This window comes from Danio rerio, chromosome 11 (genome assembly GCF_049306965.1).
Source record: "Danio rerio strain Tuebingen ecotype United States chromosome 11, GRCz12tu, whole genome shotgun sequence".
NCBI lineage: Eukaryota > Metazoa > Chordata > Actinopteri > Cypriniformes > Danionidae > Danio > Danio rerio.
The window spans coordinates 17,992,987-18,008,051 of record NC_133186.1 but is presented as its reverse complement, the minus strand read 5'-3'; the positions used below and the strand labels follow the sequence as shown (position 1 = coordinate 18,008,051).

The window sequence follows — 15,065 nt, the reverse complement described above, 5'->3', positions numbered from 1 at the left end:
TTAAACCAAGCTTAAGATGATACCGCCACCTACTGTGATGGAGTGTAAAACAAAGATCGTTTCTCAAAGTTGCTATGAATTATATTTTACATATACTAACACATGTCATACCCTTATTTGTTCACTGCATTTGACCCATGATTTAAAATCATGCTTAATGTAAATTCAAATTACACAATTTCTTAGCAACTTTTTATTTAGACATTCTTTCCCCTTATGGATTTTTTTTAACTGTCAGTGGATCAAAGGATTTTCAACCAGTTTGACATTAACGTATTGAAAGGTCCACTCTTACAAAAATTTACGTGGTAAACAATTAAAAGTACAACACAAAAATTACGTGATAATTGTGTAGCAAATTTGTTGAATGTGTGGCTCATTTTGAAGCTCAAAATGCAACAACAAGGACCCTGCACATTTGGCCACCTTAAGACTTGTTTGCTGCAAGAATGGGACAAAAGTACACCCAAAATACTTCATAACTTGGTGTCCTCAGTCCCTAAAGTTATTTTAAGTGTTGTGAACAGTAACAGCAACATTACAAAGTGGTAAATATGGCGTTTCTGTTCCAAATCATTTGAAATGTGTTTCAAGAATCAAAATTGGAATAAACGTTCATTTAAAAAAAAACAAATGAAAAAAAAAACAAGAGAAACATTAAAATTTTGTCATATTTTCTGCAATGAAATACAAGTCAAAGTAAATTTAGAGATGACTAATTTTTTTTTTTTTTTTTGCATTCTACATACTGTCCCAATTTATTTTTTCTGATTTGTGGATGTATATATATTCACTCATGGAAGGTAAATATTAATAAGATCATAAATATATATATTTTTTTACATAAAAATATAGTACTTTTAAAGGTATATATAAAAATCACACACACACACACACACACACACACACACACACACACACACACACACACACACACACACACACACACACACACACACACACACACACACACACACACACACACTAATATATATATATATATATATATATATATATATATATATATATATATATATATATATATATATTAGAGCTGCCAATCGATTAAAAAAAAAAACTAATTAATCGCACTTCTAAAAAAAATTAATCGCGATTAATCGCATTTAAAAGACTGAAACTTGTAATTTTGTCTATTCGAGTGTAAAATTAATGTAAACGCAAGACAAATACTATTTAAATTCAAAATATAATTCATTATAAGAATTTTTTGTTTACTTGTAACACAGATTTCTTCATGTAAACAACATACCCACAATTAACCATCAAGATCCTGGCTTGACAGCCATATTTATTACAGAAATAAAAACACAGGCATGTTAAAGCCATTTGAATTTCAAAACAATCAATGACAATAAAGAAACCATTGATTTCCATATTGGATTCTAAGGGGACTGCACAAAAATGCCAAAATACAGAAATTGCAAATATGGAAAATTATATTAATAATAATAAAGTATTGAAAATCTGTGCATGCCCTTGAATAGGTTTACCCACTCTCATTCTATAAAAGGACAAAAGCCATATAAAGGAAATAACGAGAGTTGACAAATTAAAAAAACTACATTTTTTTATTTATTATTAAAATAAAATTATAATCCACACTGGAAATGTGGGTGCCTGTGTGTTTTGAGGGGGCCTAGAAAATAATGAGCATAACAAAAACTGCCTGCTGACGCACACAGTTAATGTTGATTAATAAAATAAAGATAAATAATAAAAGCAATGTATCAGAGACCCTTAAAAAACATGTTTAACTCAACAATAAAACATCAAACGTAGCTAACAGCTTTTACATTGTCAATCAAATGAACTTAAACAATTAAAAAATGCAACAAATATTTGTTTGGGCAGAACTACAAAAACAAATGTAAAAAAAAGTTGCTTAAGTTGCACACTAGTTTGGTCATGTATAAATATCATTATATTAACCATATTGTATAAATATTATTGTCACTATAAGCCTACATCATGCTGACGATCAAAAACACTGTCATGATATCTCCAGCGCTTGTCTTCTGACCGAGTGCATCTTAAAATACATGAATGGCACCCTTCATAAAAATTGAGAAGCAGACATTTTTTATAATTTGTAAAATAAAGACTTGCAGGTTCAGGAAACAGCAGGAGGAAGTTGCCGCGGCTATGGTGCAGATTAAAAGTTAAAAAAAAAGTATATGTATAAGGACAGATAGGTAACTAGATAGAATAGACAGGAATAATCGTGATTAATCATATTCAAAAGACTGAAACTTGTAATTTTGGCTATTCAAATGTAAAATTAATGTAAACACAAGACAAAAAACTATTTATATTCAAAATATAATTGTTTATAAAGTAGAAACAATTTTGTTTAGTCCTTCTTTACATTCAGCCAGTTGCTAAATAAGTCCAGTCTGGAGCAGGGGCACTTTAGATCATTTTGGAAGGGCACTTTCTATCCAAGACTAAAAGGGCATGTGCATTGCACAGGTTGAGCCCTATGTGTGCATGTGCCTGGTCTACCATGTAAGCACTAAGCAGCGATTTTTGATTACCTTAAAGGACCACCGAGTCACGAAATGCGAAGGTTTTTCTTTCTGTTCGCCATGCGGTATCAAATTCCATTAAAACAGAAGTCGAAAGTTAAAAATGAAACACCCAAAATTGCATGAAACACTGGAGGAAACCCTGGAGAGCCTGGTAATGCGACATTGTTTTATACTGAAACTTGCTAAAAAAGTGATTCCTTGATCTTATCCAAATTTCTTTGCATGTTAAGCACACATCGACCACAACACAAAAAAACCTGCTACTGCGTTAACTGCGTTCAAATTAATCGCATGCGTTAATGCACTAATTTTGACAGTACTAATATATATATATATATATATATATATATATATATATATATATATATATATATATATATAYACACACACACACACACACACACACACACACACACACACACACACACACACACACACACACATCTTTAATAAGCTATATAATAAAAACGTTAATTTATAGATTTGATTTTATGAAACACAGTGTAATCAATTCAATTAAAGTTTATTTTCATAGTGTTTTACATATATTTTGAATATAATTTATACAACATTTTTAAACAATATCAGGGCTTAAAATGTAATGTGCTTGAGTGTTAAATAAAACGCATTATTATTAATATTTTATTATCAATGAGAGCTCAAGCAAGCATAAGTGAAAACACCAGATGGCGGTAATGCATTGAGATGCAACTTGCCATAAAAAGAAGAAGAAGATTCCACCAGACACCGGAAGATGTCATGATAGTAAGTGATCTAAAAAATCGCCGTGCCATCTCGCTCTAGAGCCTTGAGTAGAAAAGTGACAGCTCCGTTACGTGAGGGGCTCGACAGGTATCACTGAGGGCAGCACGTGGGAGTTTTTCAATTCCCAAAGCTAGTTTCTTGTCCGAGGCTCTTTCGTGGAATGACCCAGTCCGCTGGAGGGGTTGAGGATAACTCCAGCTGAATAAGCTAAAGTTCGTCGGGTTTATTCTGGCCGGTGTGTGAAGGTAGGTAGCTAAACAAGCGCGCTAACAGACACTATCATGAGGACCATTAATTCGCACAATAAATTCATTAGTTTTAAGCAAGATATATTGTGTGTAATGGGACTCTATTTGCCATATTCCCTTCCAATAGTATGTTGTGTTTTGAATTAAAAAGTGATGCTGAGTGGTTTTAATTGGCTTCAGTCGTCTTAGCATATTAGCCTAAGTAAGGAGTGAAGTTCATCACGTCAAAAGCTGACAAAATCAAGCGCCTATTGGCTATATTACCTGACACTGTTTTTATACTAGTTATTTTTTGTCACTGCAAACAATTAAATCATATGTAAATAACTTGAACATTCTATATATGTTCACATACTATTGAATAATAGTAATGTATTAATTCCTTAAAACCACATGCCCAAAGTTAACAATTTAGTCAAGTCAATGTTTTACGTTCTTTATCACATACTACTACCTTATGAGGTTTAGCTTGTGTGGATCTGTTTACTAACTTACTACAAACTGTAGCTGCTTTTTTTACAGGTTTAGCGATGAAGCTTTGAGTTTTCTTTACAGTGAAATATTTGTGCAATGCTTCCTTTAAGTGACTAGTTCACATGTATTGATAAACGACTATGCATGTGTGGCTTACTCCTGTTAAAATAGGATAAGCCTCACTCATACGATTCAGGCTTCGTGTGTTAACAAAACCAATCTGTTTAAAACTAGTGTTTAACCAAATGTTGTACTTGCAGTAATCTTTGAAGTCATTTTTCTTCCCTTTTATTTGTTGTTTTTCCAGATTTTTTTGATAATTATTGCATTATTTCTCATTGGCATTCTTTTCTGTTAGGGAACCATGGGTATGTGTTCAGTAGTAAATCCCTGTCTTTATTCAGATTAGTAAATGTAATAAATGTGTTTACTTTTTCACATGCTTTCAAATAGGGCTGCACTATATATAATTTTAGCATTGACATCGTAATGTGCGCATCTGCAATAGTCACATTACAAGATATGCAATGTTAAGTCTGAACTAATGTTGACCAGGAGCTAAAGAATTGTATTTAATTACTGCATTTTTAGAATTTTTGTATTACCTAGAATTTTTGTCTTGTTTTTAGTTCAGATGTACATTTTAAAGCATAAACAAGATTGTTTACACCACTGGTACATAGTTTTTTTTTTTCATGGAAATGCTTTTAGTTTATTTATTTATCTTTTTTTAAATATTTTTTTATAGATTGGATTTAACTTAATTGTCATTACAGTTTAGGTCTAACCAGGAGTGCAATAGCACAAGTGCAGGGTATAAGTTATAAAGTGCAATTTTAGAAAAACTATGGGTAATATTTTTAGATGGATGTTCTACAAACATTATACACAGGTTGTATGAACTATGATCAGAGATATTCAGTAGATTAATATATGTACAGGTTGATATTAATAATCAAAGAAATGCAGATAGATATGAACATAATTACAAATGTATATGTGCAGTGGATATGTACAATTCAAGAATTATTAGTTCAACAAAGTGCAATGAACATGTACAGTTTTGAATATGCAAATATTACATTGTGCAGGGATTATAGAGCGTATAAGTTATAGGGAGAGCGTAGGGATTCACGAAAGGGGCCAAAAGAGTCAGCTCTACGCAGACAGTGTTTCTTCTGGATGTCCTCAATGGCTGGAAGTTGGGTCCCTGTGATGTGTTGGGCAGTTTTAACCACCCGCTGCAGTGCCTTACGCTCAGCAACAAAGCAGCTTCCATACCAGACTGTGACGCAGTTGGTTAGAATGCTCTTTATTACGCAGTGATATAAGTTCACCAGGACTGCTGAGGACAGCTGTTTTTTTATGTTGCCTTAAAAGTGCTGTAGTTCATCTGCCACAATGCTAATGGGTTAGCATAATATCTTTGAAACACAGTGTCTGCGTCCAAAAATGCCTAATACTCGGTATGTACTGCATTTAAATTTAAACATACTATTCTTCCGTTACAAAAATACGTTCTATACAGTATGAATGTGATCAGTATAAATGGAACTCGTACGTGCTACATCTGCTATTTTGTCATGGTCATGTGACCTACCTGCGGCAGTTGTTGCATCATGGGATAGCGCAGTGTGCATCGGATGCGCAGTTCAGAATCTTGCATCCTGAATTCTAATCTGTACATACTACTTGGCTCACATACTGATTTTAGCATATTATGTAGTATGGAAGTATGTGTTTCAGACCCAGCCAGTCCCTCCTCTGATGTCCAAAGCATGTCTCCTGAAACACGAACGCACACACCTTAAAGATGACAGTAGACAACCCACTAGTTCATTTGCCAGTTAGAAATCTTAAAAAGTACTTTATAATACTATAATTCTAAACAAAAAAATTGTATTTAGCACTTTTTCAGTTATGTAGTTAGCAATCAAAACTTGTCTTAATGTGTTAGATGTCATGCATGCAAAGATTGCTGTCTCACTCTGTCACACTGTCCTAAAGCAACTACTGTATGTTTAGTGGTTGGCCAGCAGCGTGCAGGAATAACACTTATTACAGCCAAACTTGCATGCTATTTCAGACAGAATATTTAGGCCCAATCCCAATTCTATTTTTGTACCCCTACCCCTTCGCCTTGGCCCTTACAACCGAGGGTTAAGGGGAAGAGCTTAGAATTGGGACAGCACTACAGCACCTGCACACGTCATCATATGTCCTCACGATTTCTCGCTTTATATAAATTCAGACAATCGCGACTGCTGGATTGATTCCAGTTGTGTTATTTTTTTTGTATTTATCTTCAGGAAATCACTGAAGGCATATATTATGTTATCATAATGATCTAGAGTGGCAATAAGATCGTAATACTTTGCATTTAACACAGTGGCCATATTCATTTATGTAAACCAGGTGTGACCAACCCTGTTCCTGGAGATCAACTTCCCTGCAGATTTCAGTTGCAACCAATCGGCAACCTCCCGCTCTCTTTCGGGAAGCCAATACGGAAGTAACTAAAACTGCAATTCATCCGAAATTCCGCTAGTACTGGCCGCTCCTGGCTCCATAAAAGAGCAAATTTCAATTGAGCCCACTGTTAGAATGGCCAACTTTACAGCAGAAAAAAAGGTGTTTACAGCCTGGTACAAAAAAAGATTTTGGTTAATACAGCTTATATTACCCTTCATGACAACTGTGAGGGGGTGATTTTTTTATAACTCATCCGTTTCCTTTATATTAGGCTATATTAAGTTTGTATAATTAAGGGAGTGGCCACTTGAGTGACAGCTAGGTCTAGTTGGTCGCCGTCACTTCACCTCAGCTGACTTCGGCAGATTAGCCACTGATCTCGGCATATTTATCGTATTTCTGTGTTGTTTTATGTAGCTTTACACAGTCAACTGCCTTTTGAACTTGTTTCCTACAATTATCATATGGCATGGCATGCTGTGTGCACTTAATTGTGTTCACAAACCATTCATGTGGACTCCGTTTCCCATGTGAGTAAAGTTATATACTTGTATACCATCTCTATATATGTATTTGTTTTATTTAAGATAGTTTATCGTTTATATTTATATTTAGAGCTGTAATGCACTCCAGAATCTGACAGATTGATGAGCTGTAGGCTCTAGAACAGTCATCTGAAACAATGTCATACAGTGTTATGCTGGATTTCATCAATAGCCTTGCATTTACTAACACAGACTATATCTAAAGGGTTTGGAAGTAATTCGCGTTTTCCTCCTGTTGAAAAACGTCATAAGAACAATACTTAGTGGCTCTGTGTATTACTACAGTGTTTTTAAAAGTCTAAACACTTTATTGATATAGTGTACAACCAAGCATAAGTGATCAGAACACAAACGAGTCACAGGTAATAAAGTATTAAGCGTTCTCCCAAAGTAAAATGTGTCTGAACCAGGTCCAAACAAACTGCCAGCAAGTGTCCGTAGCTCTGCTCACTCTCCGCCTCTTTGCCCTTGTTTGGTATCCCGCCGTGAGTGCGATGACGTGCAAACAAAATGGCGACGGTTGACCGCGCCTACTTGTGGCTTCTTTTGCGCTCTTCAGAAACCTGTGGGTGACGTCACGGATACTACGTCCATATATTTTACAGTCTATGGTCGCAACCCATATCAATTACACCTGCTTGTAATTATCAAGTGCTGTTCAGGTCCTAATTAATTGGTTCAGGTGTGTTTGATCAGGTTTGGAGCTAAACTTTGCAGGAAGGTTGATCTCCAGGAACAGGGTTGAGCACCACTGATGTAAACGCACCAAAAACAGCATTACAATTATAGCAGACACTGTAAAAAGCTCATTGACAGCCACTAAACTTTTCTGGTGTTCCAGTGTCATTGAGTGTCAAAGTTGTGGGACTGCTGTACAGGAGTTATGATTAGGGATTATAGCTTGCAAATAGATTGCGAAATTTAGCGTTTTTTATTTTAGCATTTTTTTTTTTAAAAAAAGCATGACGGTAAAACATGAACGCGGTTATAAATATATTACAACATGTGTTTGTTTGTGGTAAAAATTCGTAATAATGACAAAAAAATACTAATTTGTGGATCTCCTTACTTCCGGATGCAGCTGGAGCTAGTGTAATCTGTACCTCTCAAGCTCTATCAGGTTGGACAGGATGCGACAATGTACAGCCATTTTCAGATCTCTCCGGAGATGTCTGGGCTCTGGCTTGGCCACTCAAGGACGTTTACCAAGTTGTTGTGAAGCCACTCCATTGATATTGTGCTTTAGGTCATTGTCCTGCTGAAAAAAACATCCCCAAAGCATGATGGTGGCACCACCATGATGAGCCTTGCCTGGTTTTCTCCAAACGTAACGCCTAGCATTTACTCCAAAGAGTTCAATTTTAGTCTCATCAAACCAGAGAACTTTGTTTCTAATGGTCTGAGAGTCCTTTAGATATCTTTTGGCAAATTCCAGTCAAGGAGTTGCTTCTGTCTGGCTACTCTATCATACAGGCCTGATTGGTGGATTGCTGCACAGATGGTTGTCTTTCTGTAAGGTCCTCCTCTCTCCATAGAAGAACACTGGAGCTCAGACAGAGTGACTGTTGGGTTATTGATCACCTCCCTGACTAACGGCCCATTTACGTGATGCTTCCCATTCACTTTGAATGGGTGACGTCAAGTGTTACTGAAACGAAATGTGGATCCGCCGTTGCCGCTGCAGAAGTTGGGACTTTCTCAGCTTGTCAAGCGCCAACGGAAGCATCAGACAATCAGATCGCTGTATGCAAATGCAAGTCAAGTCAAGTTTTATTTGTCACATACATAGTTATACAAAGTATGACCAGCAGTGAAATGTAGGTCAGGTCCGCTCCAGAGATAGTGCAAGTATAGATAAACAAAAAATTTAATATTAAGGAAAAAGAAGAAAAAGAAAAAGCGTGCAAAAAAAAGATGTGCAAAAAATTATACAAGGTAATAAGAATAGCAGCAATATGATGTACTTATGAATATGACTACTACAATGATAAATACGAAAAAATCATGTAATGTGTAACACCGGGTTAGAATTTAGTAGCCTGATGGCCTGGGGAAAGAAACTCCTCCTAAGTCTCTCAGTTTTTGCCATCAAGCTACGAAATCGTTTTCTAGATGGAAGCAAAGTAAATAGATAATTGTCAGGATGGTTTAAGTCCTTACAGATTTTAACAGCTCTATTCTTACAGCGTTTAATATAGATATCCTGCAAGGAGGGGAAAGCAGACCCTGAGATGCGCTCAGCTAAACGCACAATTCTTTGAAGTGCTTTGCGGTCTTGGTTTGAGCTGTTTCCATACCACACTGAGATACCTTGAGTCAGAACACTTTCTACAGTCCCTGAATAGAAAGTTTTCAGGATTGCTGGAGAGACCCTGAATTTCCTCAGCTGTCGCAGATGGTACAGTCTTTGCCTGGCTCTATTTACTTGCCTTTCAATGTGTGTAGTCCAAGTCAGGTTCTCAGAGATAATTACACAGAGATACTTAAAACTACTCACCCTCTCCACGGGGGTCCCACTGATCATAAGAGGAGTGTAGGGCTGCTGTTGTCTCCTCCTAAAGTCCATAATCAACTCCTTAGTTTTGTTCACATTCAGAAAAAGGAAATTGTCCTGGCACCATGATGTGAGCCTCTGAACCTCATCCAAGTACGCGGTCTCATCGTTATTGGAGATGAGGCCCAAAACCACTGTATTATCGGCAAATTTGATGATGGATGTGGAGCTATGGGAGGAAACATAGTCATGCGTGTAGAGAGAGTAAAGTAGGGGACTCAGGACACAGCCCTGTGGGGCTCCTATGTTCAGAGTGATGGAATTTGATGTGAACTGGCCAACTCTCACCACTTGAGATCTACCGGTGAGAAAGTCCTGAATCCAGTTACAAAGTGAGGAATTTAGACCAAGGTCAATAAGTTTGGATGCCAGCTTAATGGGAACAATAGTGTTAAAAGCAGAGCTATAATCAATAAAAAGCAGCCTTCCATAATTCCCATTTTTGCTGTCCAAGTGTGTGAGAGAAGAGTGAAGAACATGAGAAATGGCATCGTCCGTGGATCTATTTAGACGAAAAGCAAACTGAAAGGGGTCCAGAGTAACAGGTAGGCAGGAGCAGACATAGCTCTTCACAAGTCTCTCAAAAACCTTCATAACTAAAGATGTGAGAGCAACTGGGCGATAGTCGTTCAGGCAAGAGGGTTTATTAGTCTTGGGCACAGGGATTATTATTGATTTTTTTGAATGAGGTGGGGGACCACGGAGGTAGCAAGGGACTCGTTAAAGATGGAAATAAACAAACCAGCAAGCTGACCGGCACAGGACCTCAGGACACGGCCAGGTATCCCATCAGGTCCAGCTGCCTTCCTGACATTCACTCTTTTCAGTGCCCTCCGAACCTCATCTTCCGAAACGGTGATTACAGGATCATCGCAACCCTGCCTAACGTTTCCTGACGCACTGGTCGGCAAAATCATGCCGCCGCAATCAAAACGACCATAGAAAATGTTTAACTCATCGGCCAGCAGCGGGTCTGCCCTCACCTCTGCAGAGGATTTGTTCCCGAAGGTACAGATAGTCCTCAGTCCCTGCCACATCTGTCGGGAGTCATTGAGCTAAAAATGAGACTCAATTCTCTCTTTATATTTATGTTTAGCGGCTCTTACTGCGCGTCGAAGAGCATAGCACGATGCTTTGTACTTGCTCATATTCCCCGACGAAAGAGCCTCATCGTAAGCGGCAGTGCGTGTGTTAACCGCAGCGCGGATTGTTTTGTCCACCCACGGTTTTTGATTGGGGAATGACCTTATCGTTATTGTTTCTGTAACTTGCTCAATTAGCGTGTTTATTAAACTCAGAGCTACATCCGTAAACTCACTGATATCAAGAGAACTCACCTGGAACATGTCCCAGTCGACGTAATCAAGTGCCGCCTGCACCAGTCCGATGCACCAGCTCGGACAGTAGCCGATTGCTGACTAATTTCATTGGCTGATGCTGAAGCCCCGTGTGAATCGGACGTAAGGCTCTTCTACCCCGATCACTGCTGCTTAGATGGCTGGCCAGCTCTAGGAAGAGTCCTCGTGGTTCCAAATATTTTCCACTTAAGGATTATGGAGGCCACTGTCTCATTGGAACTTTCAGAGCACCAGAATTTTTTTTGTAACCTTCCCCTGCCTTGTGCCTTGGCACTATCCTATCCCGGAGGTCTACAGACAATTCCTTCTACTTCATGCTTGGTTTGTGCTTTGACATGCACCGTCAACCCTGAAAACTTATAAATACAGGTGTATGTCTGTTCAAATCTTGTCCAATCAACGGAATTTACCACAGGTGAACTCCAATCAAGTTGCTGAAACATCTCAATAACAATTAGTGCAAATAGAATGTACCTTAACTTAATTTAGTGCTTCATGGTAAAGGCTGTGAATACTTATGTACATGTAATTTATTTTTTATTTTTTTATTTTTTTCCAGGTTTTCTATTTTTAATAAATTTGCAACCATTTCCAAAAATCTTTTTTTTTGGATTGCAGAGATGGAGGACTTGAGTCACATGAATTGACTCGAGTCAGACTTAAGTCACAAAATTTACGACTTGAGACTTGCTTGACAAATATCCAAAAAAGACTTGACTTGACTTAGACTTGGCTGTCATGACTTGAGACTTGACTTGGAATTCGGTTAAATGACTAGAGAAAAACTTGTTTTTGTTAAATACATAACCGTTTGTTATACATTATGCTTTATGCATTTAAAAACAAAACCGAAAGTTCTAAGTTACGCATAAGCAGCATTAACACCTCATCAGTTCTCAGATTGGTCCGAAAGATATGTTCTCTGTACTGTTCTGAACACAGCACTGCAACCAACTAAGGGATTTTTTTAAGTAAGTGGATAACTTTGGATTCAAGTTTTTTTCCATGTCAGAGGGCGTGCCAGGCAAGTTAAAAAGTAACTTTAAGTAATTTGTGAATTAGTTTTTATTGGAAATGCAAACCAATTAAAATTAATCTGTTGGATTTGCTGAACTGGATCAATCAGTTCATTAAGAATAACATCTTTAAACGATTTATTAGAACGATTCAGTTGCTATCCGGCCATCAGATAATGCAGTGACAGAAGGCGCTCTGTCTTGGCTAACGAAAGTTTATACTATTTGTATAGTCTGACTCGGTGCTTCCCACACATAGACTTTACTTGGGTTTACTATTTTGCCTCCGCCTAATATAACCAAACATCCGCAAACGATGTAGTGGAAAATCCTCTCTCGTTACACGGTTCGATCTCTGTGTGCATGTGAACTGTCAGCACCCCCGCACTGCAGACCCACAGAGACGTGTGCCTTTTAGGCACTTAAAAAAATTTGTCCGGCTGGGTTTCTAAATCTCCCAAAATGTCTGGTATTTGGCTTTTGCTTTTTAAAGATGTAATCGTTTGCGTTTTTTGCTTTATCTTTTTATTTAAGCCTATTTTAGCTTGGCTTTGCAGCTGAACGTGCACAGTCAGGAGAGAAACATTAAATAATTAATTCTTGAATCTAAACGATTGGTCAATACTGGCTGCAAAATATACCTACACCATTAGTAATGGTTAATCAAAGTATTTGCCTTATTTAAATAATCTACATGTTTTAATCTTGTAATTATTGTAATTTTTTAAGATATTGCCGTTTTTTTAATTTTTCTGTCATTTATTTTTCTCTACATCTTATTAAAGGGCACCTATGGTGAAAATCTGCTTTTCAAGCTGTTTGGACAGACGTGTGTGTGCGTGTGTGCGTGTGCGCGTGTGTGCGTGTGTGCGCGTGTGTGTGTGTGTGAGTGTGTGTATAGTGTATAGATATATTGGGCTGATATAAACACAACCAGTCTTTTTTTTCAATTTAAAAACATAAAAACGGTGGACCAATTGAAACGGTTTTCAGACCGACCACGACTTGACTTAAGAGTGCGGTCCCACCACCCACCGAATTGATTAACAGCTGTTGCATTAACATGTCCCGGTAGTCACGTGTATAATCATGTCAACAAGACCAGACATGTGCAAAGAACTGGGAATAAAAGGTCTGTTCAGTTCGCTAGGATCATCAATCGTCATCAAATGTGATCAAGAGTAAGTTTCACATGTTTCAAATGTTTTAAAACAGTGCACGTGTGTAATAAATTACAGCGATTTACTTCATCAGCACAGAACAATTATAAAGGAAAACCCTTCAATCCCGGTTTTGTGCATCCTGTCACTTATGCGTGCAAAAAGAGTGGGGAAAAAGTGGGAATGTAAAGGCGCTCTGTCAGTGTCTGTGTGTGTTTGTGTGTGTTTGTGTGTGTGTGTGTGTGTGTGTGTGTGTGTGTGTGTGTGTGTGTGTGTGTGTGTGTGTGTGTGTGTGTGTGTGTGTGTGTGTGTGTGTGTGTGTGTGTGTGTGTGTGTGTGTGTGTGTGTGTGTGTGTGCGCGCGCGCGTGAACTTTGTAACAATATTGTGTGTGACTAATCAATGCAACTGCACAACAAATACTCATTGGTAAATTTCTTACTGTAGTATTTCTTACAAACGCTACGTGAGATCTTCTTCTTTTAAGTCTGTTGTCTGACGCAGCCGAGGGAGAAGATTAAGGTACACAGAAAGACGTAGAATAGGTAGGCGGGGAGGACTCGCCTTAAAGGGGTAGTACGACAAAACAACCTCCTGGTGGAAAGATGTATAAAACAGGATCTAGTAAAAGGTATAATGAAAAATCTGATGGGTGTTTTGAGCTGAAACTTTACATACACTTTCTGGAGACGCAAAACACTGAAAAAAGGGGTAACCTAGGTGCCCTTTAATTTGATGATGTCATTAGGCTATATTACATAGGCTATTTTATATACATATCTAAAATGCTTTGGCATTCAAGTTTGCTTTGAGCTTGAGAGATAAGCAGATTTGACCTGTCAGTGGTGCACATGGCTCCTGAATAGAATAAAGGTAAGAGAAAGTGGATGTCTTTTTTTTTTTTTTTTTTTTTAACCTTAAACCATTGAAAACAAACGGTGTATGTATAGCATTGTGTTAATGAATGAAATGGAATTATGTTTTGTTTGTCACATATAGTTAACTATTTATGTGATGTGGGTAAATGGTGTATTTCAATCTGGCTACCACCACAAGTATATTAAATCTATGGGAAGCACTGATATTATTGTATGTGTGTGCTAATGTTTAATATTTAGGTTTTTGACATGTTAGGGGGTAACTTTAATCATAAAATAAGATTGCATTAAAACAATTAGTTAAATGCTATATTCCATTTTTTTTCTCAAATACATATTTTTTTCTGCCAATACATTTTCAAAAAAGAAGAATTAAGTAAGGCAAAACAAGAAACCATTTTAGATCATGGATCTCAAAATCTGTCTGTAATGTGTGAAATGGCATACACACACACACACACACACACATATATGTATATGTATATATATATATATATTAGTGCTGTCAATCGATTAAAAAAAAATAACTAATTAATCGCACTTTAAAAAAAATAATCACAATTAATCGCATTTAAAATACTGAAACTTGTATTTTTGGCTATTTAAATGTAAAATTAATGTAAACGCAAGACATATTTAAATTCAAAATATAATTGTTTATTAGAATTTTTGTTTAACTTGTAACACAGATTTCTTTATGTAAACAACATACCCACAATAAACCATCAAGATCCTGGCTTGACAGCCATATTTATTACAGAAATTAAAACACAGACATGTTAATGACATTTAAATTTCAAAACAATCAATGCCAATAAAGAAAACATTGATTTCCATGTTGGATTCTAAGTGGACTGCAAAAAAAATGCCAAAATACAGGAATTGCAGATATGGAAAATGAAAAATTATAGTAATAAACTATAGAATATAAACTGTTGCACTCAATGTAAAGTTTTATTGCTGTGAGTTGAGAACATTAGTTATAGAATAGAAACAATTTTGCTTAATCCTCCTTTACATTCATCCAGTTGCTAAGACTAGGAGTAT

General features: G+C 36.8%; 1 protein-coding gene across 6 annotated transcripts in view; it reads left to right on the top strand.

Annotated features, from left to right (window-relative positions):
- The first annotated feature begins 3,288 nt into the window (after positions 1 to 3,288).
- The window catches only part of rap1ab (RAP1A, member of RAS oncogene family b), a 41,489-nt gene continuing 29,712 nt past the window's right edge, over positions 3,289 to 15,065 (top strand). For 4 of the 6 annotated variants that reach the window (XR_012386744.1, XR_012386745.1, XM_021479590.2 and 1 more), the window contains exon 1: positions 3,296 to 3,559. The gene's annotated coding sequence lies outside the window, so the exon portion shown is untranslated. Of the gene's footprint in view, positions 3,560 to 15,065 lie in introns of all 6 variants that reach the window. The other 2 variants (NM_001243179.1, NM_213405.2) reach the window with 1 other exon arrangement.